Here is a 12,945-nt window from a genome sequence, read left to right on the forward strand (position 1 = left end):
GATCAAAGGACAGATTCCCTTCATATCCAATAAACAAAAGAAGCTGCATGTATTAGATCACATGAGCAGGTTTGGAGGGTTTTTTATCATCTTTTTATCATCTATGAACGATGTGTGCACATGACCATCCTTCCCCCGTCTTTATTTTGTGGGCATCTCCATCTAAAATGTTGATTTTGTAGAGTCTAATATTACATTTTCAAACGGTTTTGCTACTAAAAACAACTTTCTTCATAGTTATATAATCATCATGTACGTTTGTGCTTTTCTCATCCTTTAGATTCTTTAGACTCATCATTTAGATTCCTGTTGCCCCACAGCTTGTTGGATGAGTGACAGCTGCCTCACGTTTTACCGCCTCCTTTCTTCACATAAAGCTGTCAGTCACAGCGAGATGACGGGTAAGCAAATCTGCCGATGTTCATTTATTGACAGGTCACCAGCGCTGCTTTTCCTCCTTTTGGCTGATGTCATTTTCTTCCACCAAAGTGAGAAGAGGGAATGGACCTCACCGGCTGGCTGACGGAGATGTTTCAATGTGTTTCTGTGTGCAGTCCAGCTGACGGAGTCTCTTACTCCTACTGTTCATCTGTAGATAATCTATTCATGTGTCTATCTGCTGATCAATAATTCCAGCTCTCTATGTTTAAATGTAATTATTAATCCATGTTCTGCAGATCGATCTGAGTGTTTTAAAGAAGGCGGTCACTTGGTGGCCCTCTGCCCCCCGAGGGACCACCGTCCCCCTTTGCTCTGCACCGAAACAATTTAGGCTCAGAGAACAACCGCCATCAATTTATTTATTGCCTCCGAGCTAATCAACATCTGGAAACGAGCGGTAACCTTATAACCAATATAAATCCAATCTGGGAGAGAACGGGATGAGATATTTCCATTTAGTTTTCTGATTGAAGTCTCGGTGTTGCTTGTTCTGTCCATCAACCGTCCACGCGAGTTCCTCCCGACCCCCCCGTCTCCACCACACACCGCTCGCAAGTGAATGACCTCACCTGGTGTGTATTTTGATCAGTGTGTCTGATTCAGGTTGATCGCACACACAGCAAGACGGAAGCCTCGGCCCCGCTCTGTGATTCCATTCAGCCGTCCGCCAGGAAATCATTTAAACTGATCCTCAACGGGTTCCAAAGGCGCCGCTTTTTCTTTCTTCCTCCGGTCTGGTCTCTGATAATGTGGCTCTTAACTAGAAATCCCCCTTTTCACCACACGGCCTGTAATCTCTTCTTCACGTATGAATGAGCCACTCCGAAAGAGATTCAAGCCCTCATTTAATCGGCTGCTTAATTTGCAAGCGGCTGCCGCTGGACTGGGAGTGGCAGAGGGGACTGGGAGAGGCAGATAGAGGGGACTGGGAGAGGCAGAGGGGACTGGGAGTGGCAGATAGAGGGGACTGGGAGAGGCAGATAGAGGGGACTGGGAGAGGCAGAGGGGACTGGGAGAGGCAGATAGAGGGGACTGGGAGAGGCAGAGGGGACTGGGAGTGGCAGAGGGGACTGGGAGAGGCAGATAGAGGGGACTGGGAGAGGCAGAGGGGACTGGGAGTGGCAGAGGGGACTGGGAGAGGCAGATAGAGGGGACTGGGAGAGGCAGAGGGGACTGGGAGTGGCAGAGGGGACTGGGAGAGGCAGATAGAGGGGACTGGGAGAGGCAGAGGGGACTGGGAGTGGCAGAGGGGACTGGGAGAGGCAGATAGAGGGGACTGGGAGAGGCAGAGGGGACTGGGAGTAGCAGAGGGGACTGGGAGAGGCAGATAGAGGGGACTGGGAGAGGCAGAGGGGACTGGGAGTGGCAGAGGGGACTGGGAGAGGCAGATAGAGGGGACTGGGAGAGGCAGAGGGGACTGGGAGTGGCAGAGGGGACTGGGAGAGGCAGATAGAGGGGACTGGGAGAGGCAGAGGGGACTGGGAGTAGCAGAGGGGACTGGGAGAGGCAGATAGAGGGGACTGGGAGAGGCAGAGGGGACTGGGAGTGGCAGAGGGGACTGGGAGAGGCAGATAGAGGGGACTGGGAGTGGCAGAGGGGACTGGGAGAGGCAGATAGAGGGGACTGGGAGAGGCAGAGGGGACTGGGAGTGGCAGAGGGGACTGGGAGTGGCAGAGAGGTTTGGGAATGGCAGACAGAGGGGACTGGGAGTGGCAGAGGGGACTGGGAGAGGCAGAGGGGACTGGGAGAGGCAGACAGAGGGGACTGGGAGAGGCAGACAGAGGGGACTGGGAGTGGCAGAGGGGACTGGGAGAGGCAGAGGGGACTGGGAGAGGCAGACAGAGGGGACTGGGAGTGGCAGAGAGGTTTGGGAATGGCAGACAGAGGGGACTGGGAGTGGCAGGGGGGTCTGGGAGTGGCAGATGGGACTGGAAGTGGCAGAAGGGACTGGGAGAGGCAAAGAGGACTGGGAAGCTGGAGGCAGCGACTGGGAGAACTATGGAAGGGTTTTTCATTCTCTGGGCAGGTTTTCCTGTGCCGATGTGAGGGTTTCGGGACAGAGGATGTCGCATGTGTACAGCCTGTTAAGCCCTCTGGGGCTAATTTGTCATTTGCAATTTTGGGCTTTACAAAACAAAATGAAAAAAATGAATCGAAACTGGTCTCTTCTGTCCAAGTTTAATCCTCCGAGCACAAAGCAGCTTCTGGGCCTTTGGTCTCCGCTCACATTCATTCGATCTTGATATTCTCTGTGTCTCAGAAGACAGGTAAACTTTATTAAAGTTTTTGGCTGATAAACTGTGTAGCTTTGAAAATTGTTTGAATAAAACAGGTTTGTTGTTGGACTCACCTATTATAAAGCCTCCAACGGAGCGGAGAAGCTTTTCTAATGTTACTTCCATTTATTGAGGAGGAGATCGAGAGAGGACACGAGAGGACAAAGCAAAGCAGCCTGAACATCGAGGGGGCTGCTGGTAGTAATCTCACAACGTTCTTATTATAGTGGCAAAGAAATGAAATTCCAAGCCCCACTTTTAACAAACTGTGATAAATAAAATGTGTTTTCGATCCCAAGAAAAAATATACAAGCACCTACTTATTGTTGAAACCTGTGACTCTGTGGGAAAGTAGCCTCGATGAATTCCCTAATAACAGCAACTAGTAATCCATAGTTTACACACAAAATATCTCCTTGTGTTTCCGTATGATTCTGGTATTGATGGAGCCCACCCCCCGTTGTCAGAGCTGGAGCTTCATTTATCAGATCTCTTAGTGATATAACTTTGTGGAGCAATCTGTTACACTGCCGGGTTTTTAATCATTGTGTGATTTCACTGGTTTTCATCTTCATTACGCCTTTATTAACTTAACTTCCCCTCGAGTTCCCCACATCTTATTTATGGGTTCTAAGTAACTAAGTAAATACAATCAGGAATCAGAAAACATTTATTGCCGAAATACGTCAAACATTCAAGGAATTTGACTTGGCGGTTGGTGCGTGACAGTAGACAGTGTGACAATAGACAACAAGACAGCAGCGCACAAGTAATAAAATAAAGTAAAATGAAATGCTAATGCTTAAGTAAAGAACTCGTACCGCAGCATGTTTCCATTGTGTCATTATTTCAACTTCAGAGTCAGTTTTCATTTCCTTCACATCTGGATCTTGTTTGTTTTCACCTTCATTTTGTTCTCTATATTTCCGATTGACTGGTGTACGGCCTGTGGTCATGTACATTTGCATCATGGTCTTGACATGAGATTACCAAGAGAACACTAATCCCAACACTGTGACACGCAGTACACATGATACCACCAACACGCACAGGGAAACACTCACACACGTACATTCAATTCAATTCTCTTTATTTTGTTTAGCCCAAAATGACAAATTAGCCTCAGAGGGCTTTACAGTCTGTACACATGCGACAGTGAGAGACAGAAGAGGATCCCTCAACCAGGATGCCCAGACTACGATGGATGGATGTCATGAAGGTGTTCAACACGTCACGACAGACATGACACACAGCCACAGACTTCCAACAGTGGACCAACTCAGCGAGCCCACCAAGCGTGCACCTCCAAACGGTTCATCGCTCACAATATTAGTTCATGTTTGATTGTTGTTGCAGATACTTTCAAGACAGGCCAATTATTTACCAAAGAGGGGACGGCCATATAATCAGTGGACCGGCGTCACTCCCACAGACACACACAGCACACACGGAATAATTATAATAAATGACCCCCCCACAACACTGCTGTGTGTGTCGGTTGGTGCCCCTGAAGTTGCGGCATTTGGGAATTACGGATTTGATCATTTTTATAAAATGCAATTAGTGTGCAAAAGGAACCATTGGAAGGTCCCAATTTTTCACTGGAAGTCTTGTGGTTAATTTGCAAACACAAAGCGATTTAATTGAGGATAATCATTCATCAGCAGGTTATTTATGCGTAAATGTATTATTAATGCTAACTTATCTTGTGGTTTATAATGGCACTGAAACAGCTGCTCCCGTAAACGATACGAACAACAAAGTTATTTTCTTCTGTTTTTTTGTAAATTCCAACTAATACTAGAACTCTATTCTACTTTTGCTGAAAAAAAGCATTGGTTATCGTAGAGTTTATTATTTAACGAATGGTGACGTCGCTCGTTGGTTTCGTGATATTTTGAAACGTTGAGTTTGGAGATTTGTTCGTCGCCATGTTGTTTTTTTAACCAGAAAAACAGGAAGTGACCCTCTCTTGATTTAAGGGAGCCCTGTCAATCACAGGTAATCCCGCCCTACAGAACGCTCTGCATCCACTCCTCATTGACTGTGTTTGACCGGTGCTGCAATTAAAAAAAGAAAATGAAGAGTATTGATTTAAAAGTTATTTATTCTCATGCTTTGCAGCCACATACAACAGGTGAGAGCCTTTAAATACCACCGCTCGCTAGAAACGGGGCAAATTTCAATAAAAACCTTTTATTCGTTAAATTATTTCTCAATCCAACTGTTACTCCTCGTTGTTAAAACACAAACGCAGAAGATTGATTATTACAGTGTGCAATTTACTGACAGAGTTTAACAGATAAAGTTTAGTTCTGTAGCTAAACCTTCCTCTAATATTGGTTTGTTAATGTGACACAATAGTTAAAAAATAAACACGACGATTCCCCAAAATGACGACGCAAAATCCCCCAAACGTTCAACACTAGAATGTAAAATGAACAGTGAGACGCAGCAGAGGAAATTATACCATTTGCATTATAAAGAGGATTCCTTTAGCCAATACCTTCTACTTTAATTGTGTTGTAAACATCTCCATAAAATATTCTGCATTAAAAGGTTTCCTGAATTTAAAGTTTTTAAACGCAGCACTCGAGTGAAAGGAAACAGAAACAACGTGAAACTTTCAATAAGACGAGTAAATAAATGTTAATGTTAATGATAAATGTGTGGGACGCGGCTTAACTGCGGCAGGTTTATCGGGGATTAGCGTGACGGCTGCTATCTGTCTTCACGCTAATGTTGACTGACGTTGTTGTGTTTTAATTGTGTCAATCCGTATTGTTGTCGGCCGGATTAACCCCAGTACCTTAACCCCCCCCCCCCGGTCTCTTATGCTGTAAACACTGCTTTCCCACCGCGTTCCTTATTAAATCCAAATGTGTGTTTTCTGAGCTGTTTTTCAGGCCGACGCGTAGAAGAAGTAGATTATCGCTCTCACTTAATCCTCCACCGCTAAACGGACACCCGGAAAAAAGGGAAGCGTTCCAGAATCTGATGTGGTGGATTACAGCCGATTTCCCCCACGATTAATCCAGCTGCTTCCTCATGTGGGGGGGGGGGCAGTAGTGGGGATATTTGAACGAGCAGCTGTAAATTATTAACAAGATGTTTTTATTTGTGGTTAGGAAATGTAGATTAGTTCATCCTCTCAGTCAATGATTCACCAACATGAAACACTAAATATTCTAAATATCTAGATTTAATGAAACACAACACCTACTTTTTATATGTCCAGATATATGTGCTCACATGTCCCATATTTAAATAGATTATTCATGGTTTCCAACAGGTGGAGGAAGACATAAAGACGTGTTTTACAATATTTTGTCAAAATGTTTAGTGTTGAAGCGAACATTTTAAACCAGAAGGTTTTGATTTGAAACAATATATTTAAATATTATCATATAATCAACTCACAACTTGAATCTTCTAGTCATGAATAACAGCTTTCTTCTAGTTTTTCATGTGGACAAAGAAGATAAAATCACATGTTTTAACACAACATGTTCAAGTTTAAAGAAATGTTTTTTAAATATATCTCACACAGAAATGTGGTTTTTAAATATTTCCTGGCGAGGGCTGAACCCCGACACCAAAACAGACTGCCGACGGGTTTTAGGGATTTCACGATTACGTGGGATTATTACTTAATACTCACTGCCGTCCGGATTTAAACTGCCACTAACAAGTGAATGTGATGAACAGTCGCGCAGAGACGAGCAGTTTGCCTTTTAGTTGAGAGGCCAATGAGTAACGTAGCTTAGCACAAAGACTGGAACCAGGGGGAGCTGCTAGCATCTGAATCAACGCTGGTTTGACCCACATTGAACGAATCAGAGGAACTCAATCCGCTCCATCCAGAACCCAACCAACACACCCCCTAAACTCTGTCTTTGTAGCCAGATTAATGCTTCAACATATGCTGCCCCCCCGCAGTGAGGAGGAGCTCATCCGTCAACCTTATTCATAATATCTCAGCTCGAACTGGTTTCCTGTAGAATGTTTTTCATCTAGTCACAATAATCCAGGAGGAACAGTTGAGTGAATATTTACTATTTTCTTTTTCAAGATGAAACGTCCAAATGTGTAAATGACAAATAGAGTGTAGAATATGAATTGACCAACATTGTGCACCAAACACAAAATAAATCCAGTTTACAAACCTTTAAAACTGATATTTGGTCGATTCTGGAGAAACAGGTGAAATATAAATAAAAAACTGAGTCCAATAATTGAATTTTAAACTATTTCCTGTCAGTTTATTATAGTCTTTAAATGTCAAAGACATTCATACTAATATATAAACATATAAGTAAGTACATTCATACAAATCTCTTCAAACTCAAACATTCTACTTTTTTAGTTTAATAAAATATCAAACTAAACTATTTGTTGTATTTTTTAACTTAAATTGTAAAAATAAAGACTTTCCTCTGAGGAGAATAAAGCAGCAGATGATTAAACTCTGATGTACAAGTACCTCAAAATGTTCTTAACCACACGAGTCAATATACTTGACATTTTGTTTTATGCAGTGAAACTGAAATGCATTTCTTCATATTTACTTCAGTGTGTGTGTGTGTGTTTTATCAGTCACACACACACACACACACACACACACACACACACACACACACACCAGCAGCAGCAGAATCTCTTCTGTTCAAATCCGCTCAAGTGGTGATTTTAATTACCAACAGTCATGTGAGGAGCACAATAATATTCATCTTCTTCTGCTCTTTCCCTTATTTATTCATATAGACTGTGTGTGTGTGTGTGTGTGTGTGAACATGAACATGAAGAAGAGTTAACCTCTGACTTCAATCATCCGTATTGATCCGTGTGTCTGTACATGTGCTTGCGGGAGGTGCTGATGATTTAATATAATTGTTCTTTTATTTCAATGAATTGCTTAGTGTGATGTGTTACAAAATGTTACAAAACATAACATTACATAACGTAACACAAATGTCATCATATTAAATTGCATTACATCATAAAACATTTAATAACTGCCAACAAAACAAACTCAGACTCTAAATCAGACTCATAGTATGAAATAATAACGTATCCTTCTGTTTCATTTTGGAAAAGAAGCTCGCGGATCACAAACTAAATACTGATTGTTAAGTCATGAATAAAGATGGTGGCTCAGATCTGTGCAGCAGATTTCATACGTTTAATATTATATATTCATTCAAAGATCAAATAAAACCCCAGATGACCCAAATGCAGGAGACTTTGTTCAGCTCGACATATTTATATATAATCTTAATTGATCATTATTTTCACCGCCATCCATCGTGTTTCTGCATGATGGTTTTTGTTCTCGTTGCAAATTGAACCACAGTCTGATCCAAAAATTCTGTTTTTATATTTTGTAATGAAGGTTGTCCATCTCTTCTTGGAGGTGGTGTTAATATCAGCTGTAGTATATTGTGCGTCGGTGGGGGGGGGGGTATAAATCTGCGTTAGCGATGTTGCTCGTTAAGGACGCAACACGCCAACGACGCCGCCTCTTTAATTAAAGGAGGCCGCTGTTGTTCCAGCATGAAAACTTCCACATCGCTCTGCTGCCAATTAACGGCATCGTGTCAACGTGTGTGTGTGTGTGTGTGTGTTTGTGTAGGAAACATCTTCACACCTTCACATACAGCTGTTCAGAGGAGAGGTTGATGACCATGATGAGCAGTGCTCCTCCTCATGAAGATGTACTTCCGACTTCCGAGCTTCTTTTTGCAATCAGCTCTTAGCATTCCTCGCGAGCGAAGCAACATGGCTGCTCAAGCTGTCTGGTCGGGCTGATTAAACGAGCGGTGGGATGACGCAAATCGGCCGATCTGAACTCTAACTCGTTCGTCTGACGTGAGGCCTTCACAAAAGCCTTCTGTAGAGTAGTTTATCCTTGCTCTATCAACTTGAAACGTTAAACGCCAGTGGCCTATCACATAGATGTGGTTTTCGTCTGGTATCTGCGTGTTTTATGGAATTTATAGGGCTGGACATTTTTTGAGGCGAATCTGAAAATTCAAATTTTGTGTTTAATATTGATATATTGTTTTCAACGGTAACATATAAACTGAATGTCACACATTAAAGCACTCACAGGGGTTTCCCTGTATCCCCACAAAAAGAAATAGTACAAATAGAAGTTTTTCCAGAGTAATACACTTTTTATCACGGGTGTGCCGAGGAGAGGCAAAAAAACCACACATTGAAACATGACTATCCTGCAGACCAGGGGCCTCGTTTATAAAAGCCTGCGTAGGATTTGCTCCAGAAGTGGCGTACGGATGAAACGTAGGACGTGTGGACGCACAGAAATATTCAGACATATAAAACGTCCTACGCAGTTTTCCCTCAATAAATCACAATCACTTCTAAATGCAGCGCATCACTGATGCCAACAAGGCACCTGAGGGGCAAAAGGTTGCAGAGCAACGCTGCAGCCTCACGACCTCGGACCCAAATAAAGAAGAAAAGGTCTGACATCAAAGTAGATGCAAAAAAGCGTTTAGCGCGACATCGCCAACGTGTGTCTGCCCCGGGGGGGGGGGCACCGGAGCTGTCCCCTCTGGATGAGAGACTGGTGGCACTGATCGGGGATCGGGGACAGGGTCTGGGCCAACATCGGCGTCAGGGGGGTCGAGGCACGTTTGGAAGCTGAGCCACATCATGTAACACAGCACACGCCAGCACCAAAACAGGCCGATGGTGCGCTGCACTACAGCGCCAATCCTTCCCTTCTTTGTTTTACGCTGCAGATCGATCAGACGGGTGTTCGTGTTATTTATGAGGCAGTATTGGCATTTCACAAGTCTAGTTTTACACACTTTCACACACGTTTGCGTGTTTCTTGCATTTGCCGACGGTTCATTTCACCCGTTTTTGTGGGTCCGATCTTGCGTGAAGGACGGCACATTTTTCTGTCAAGTTTGCTTTTTATAAATACCAGTTATTGCGTAGAGAGCGGCGTACGCCTTCTTTTGTGCGTACGCAACGTTTATAAATGAGGCCCCAGGACATGAGCAGGATCCCTGAAAGGTCAAAGGTCACTGCGTTGAAATGACATGAGGGGAAGCTCGTGTCACCGCCATCGCTCCATTTGTTGTTTTCAAATGAAGAAGGAAAAGATAAAGGATATTTATGTTGTCATCATTGTTATTGACTTTAATCTGAAGAGTTTCATGACGTCACCGTGCGGCTCCTCCTCCTTAAGCTTAAGCTCCTCCTCCTTAAGCTTAAGCTCCTCCTCATTAAGCTTCCAAAGCATCTCACCTGAAATCTCACCGTCAAAACAGGCTTTTCCAAATAAACTCACATTTAGCGTCTAAACGCTTTCCTGTTGAATTCCAAACAGTGAAGTTAGGCTTCTCTTTGCTTCCTGGCTCCTTTTAAGTATTGTTCTTCCAATCTTTGTTCAGCACCTTTCAATCCTTCACATTTTCATCTTTTGAAACCGTTCAAATATTAGAATATTCAGCTCCTTTAAAGTTTCCAGTTTTCTAGTTCTTAGAATTGAATTTATATGAATCATGAACTTTTTTAACATGGAGTTGATTTTCAAATCCTCCTAAACTTCATTAATATTCACATTTTTCTGCTTTGCCAAACTTTCAGCTGAAGACACCATTCAAACTGTTGACAAAAGTCTAAACTATTTTATAAAAAAAGCTTGATATCTTTTTTACTTTTTTCATAATCACCCTCCCTCATCTCTTCTACCACCCCCTCAACTATCTCGTCTAAACCACCCCTTCCTCAAATAAGCCCCTCCCAATATATTCTTATATACTATATTTTGTATCATGGTTGATTTGAAGCGTCAATGTTAATGTGACGGAGAGAAAATGTTTCATGGACTGAAGGGTGAATTTAGAGGGAAGGATTGTCAGGGTTCAGACTGATCAGATTAAATACATGAACATCTGTGTGCGATGGAGGATTACCAATCCGCCCTCAACTCGGACACCAAATCCATAAATACCTCTCTTTGGTTTATTCCTAATATTACCATGCTTACATTAATGCGGTTGTTAACCTACATATTGTACATTAACGCATTAGCCGTGTTTGTCTACGGTATTGCTGTTTTGTTTGTTGTGTTGTGTTTGTTTTGTTTTGATTGTAGGAATATTTGACGTCACTGTGTTGTTTCATCCGTCCTTCCGTTAAGGAACATTTTAACAGATTATTTATCATTACCATCAGATGAATTACTTCTACCTTTGTGTATAAATACTTGACTTGAATGAACAAACGTTGAAATATTCCTGAAGTACAGAAGGTATATATCATGTTGATGGATTGTATTGCTGTATCAATTTATTCATATACTCTAGCGAGGCTTATACGTATTAATACATCACTGCTTTTTATTTTTAGATATATATATATTTAATAATAATTCTTGCTTTTTGAGCGCCTCAGCACCAGAAGTCTTTGGGCATCATGCATCCTAGCGATTCATTGCTATCTGTCGCTTATCAGCTACTTATTGTTCGCTGGCTACTATGGCAAATTAAATACTATTCCTTCCTTTAGGGTCGCTGTTTGAGGAGGAGGAGGAGGGTGTTGGTGGTGCATGAAAGATCTACCCATCGGTTCAAACGTTTAGTCCACGTTTAGTCCACGTTTAGTCCACGTTTAGTCCACGTTTGGTCCACGTTTAGTCCACGTTTAGTCCACGTATGGTTTGGTGGTTGCAATAAAAAAGAAAGAAACGTGGTGTGAAGAAGAGAACTAAATGGTGGCGGCCAAGATGGCGAAGTCCAGAAACAAGAACGTAACAACCTGGATTTTGAGCTTCACGCTTTATTTTTTATCTTCACAGACCAACAGAGCGTTTTTCCCAACAGGTGGATGAAAAACTTTCAGCAGATTCTTTTCTTCCAAACCCGACACGCCTTCGCTCGCCAGTAAAGCGGGTCGACGGTGGCGCATGGAGTAGAGAGGGTGCGCCGGCTTCTAACCCTTTTACTTCCTCTCTAGTGGTTAATCTATATTAGATATTTAATCTGTGTTTCACTGGTGCTTGTTTCCGCTCTACATTCCTTGACACCAGATAACACAATCCGTACTTTATATAATCCATGCGGCGGTCTGGAGGTGAAAGTGTATTTGATCACCTGTGATGGAGACCTGCACTCCTCCTCGTGTGAGGAAGACCTTCTTCCAGTTGAGAAGTAACATCCTGTAATAGCTTCATCTATTCATTTACATCGCTGACACCCCAGGTTAACGTTGTTACCGAGCCTGTTAGCGCTGCTTCCTGTGTGGGCGGGACCTGTGTGGGCCGTGGGGCAGCGTCTCATTGGCCGCCGGCAGGTGCACTTTTGTGAGCGGCGGCTTTTTAATGAGCGCCCGTGGGAATCGGACTACCGAACCGGCGCTAACACAGCCGCCGGGCTGGGGGACCTCCGTCTCCCAGCGTGCCCCCCCCCCCCACCTATTGCAGCTGTGGCTCGCGATGCGTTCGTAGGTAGCCGGGGAGGGTTGCGAGAAGGCAGCTCCCCCTCGGTGGTCCTGGTTCCGCTTCAGGACCTCAGAGACAGAAGAAGGAACCTTGAAGCTGTGGGTTGAGAGTAAAATACAGATTCGCTCTGCTCTGGACTGAATTCCCCCAAAACACTTTCAGATGGTACAAGCTTCAGAAACCGCCCCAAAGAACAGCAGCGATTGAGAATCCTCCCAAATACTTTACCTGAGCTGATAATGGATGTAGATGATCATCGTGGCGGCTATCGAGACACCCAGACCTTTACATTGTAGATATTAGTGAAAATGTTGTCTAGACTTTAAACTCAGCTGCCGAAAAAAGACAATTTAATAGAACACTAATTAAGATATAAATATACTACAGCTATACTGTAAAATAATACAGTATAGCTATAGTTCAACTCTGCTTGTGTATCAACAGTAATATCACATAAAGTAACGTCTCAATGATGAATAATTCATTGGATGATAGCTAACATTAGCATTTTAACACTGAGTTACGCAGACGAGCGTCACTGGTTGACTTTTTAACTGAAAGAAACTTACAAGCTAGAAGATCCTCAAGCAGGTTCTGCAGCAATAGGAATAATTTGCATCTAAGACAATAAATGAATTTACTTAAGATATGACTACTAAATGTTGATCAGATCGTGTTGTAACATGGTATAATTTATTAAAACAACCGTCAGTTTTTCTTTTCTTTGTGCAGTGGACAGTTGTTTAATGT

This window comes from Gasterosteus aculeatus, chromosome 4 (genome assembly GCF_964276395.1).
Source record: "Gasterosteus aculeatus chromosome 4, fGasAcu3.hap1.1, whole genome shotgun sequence".
NCBI classification, from domain to species: Eukaryota; Metazoa; Chordata; class Actinopteri; order Perciformes; family Gasterosteidae; genus Gasterosteus; species Gasterosteus aculeatus.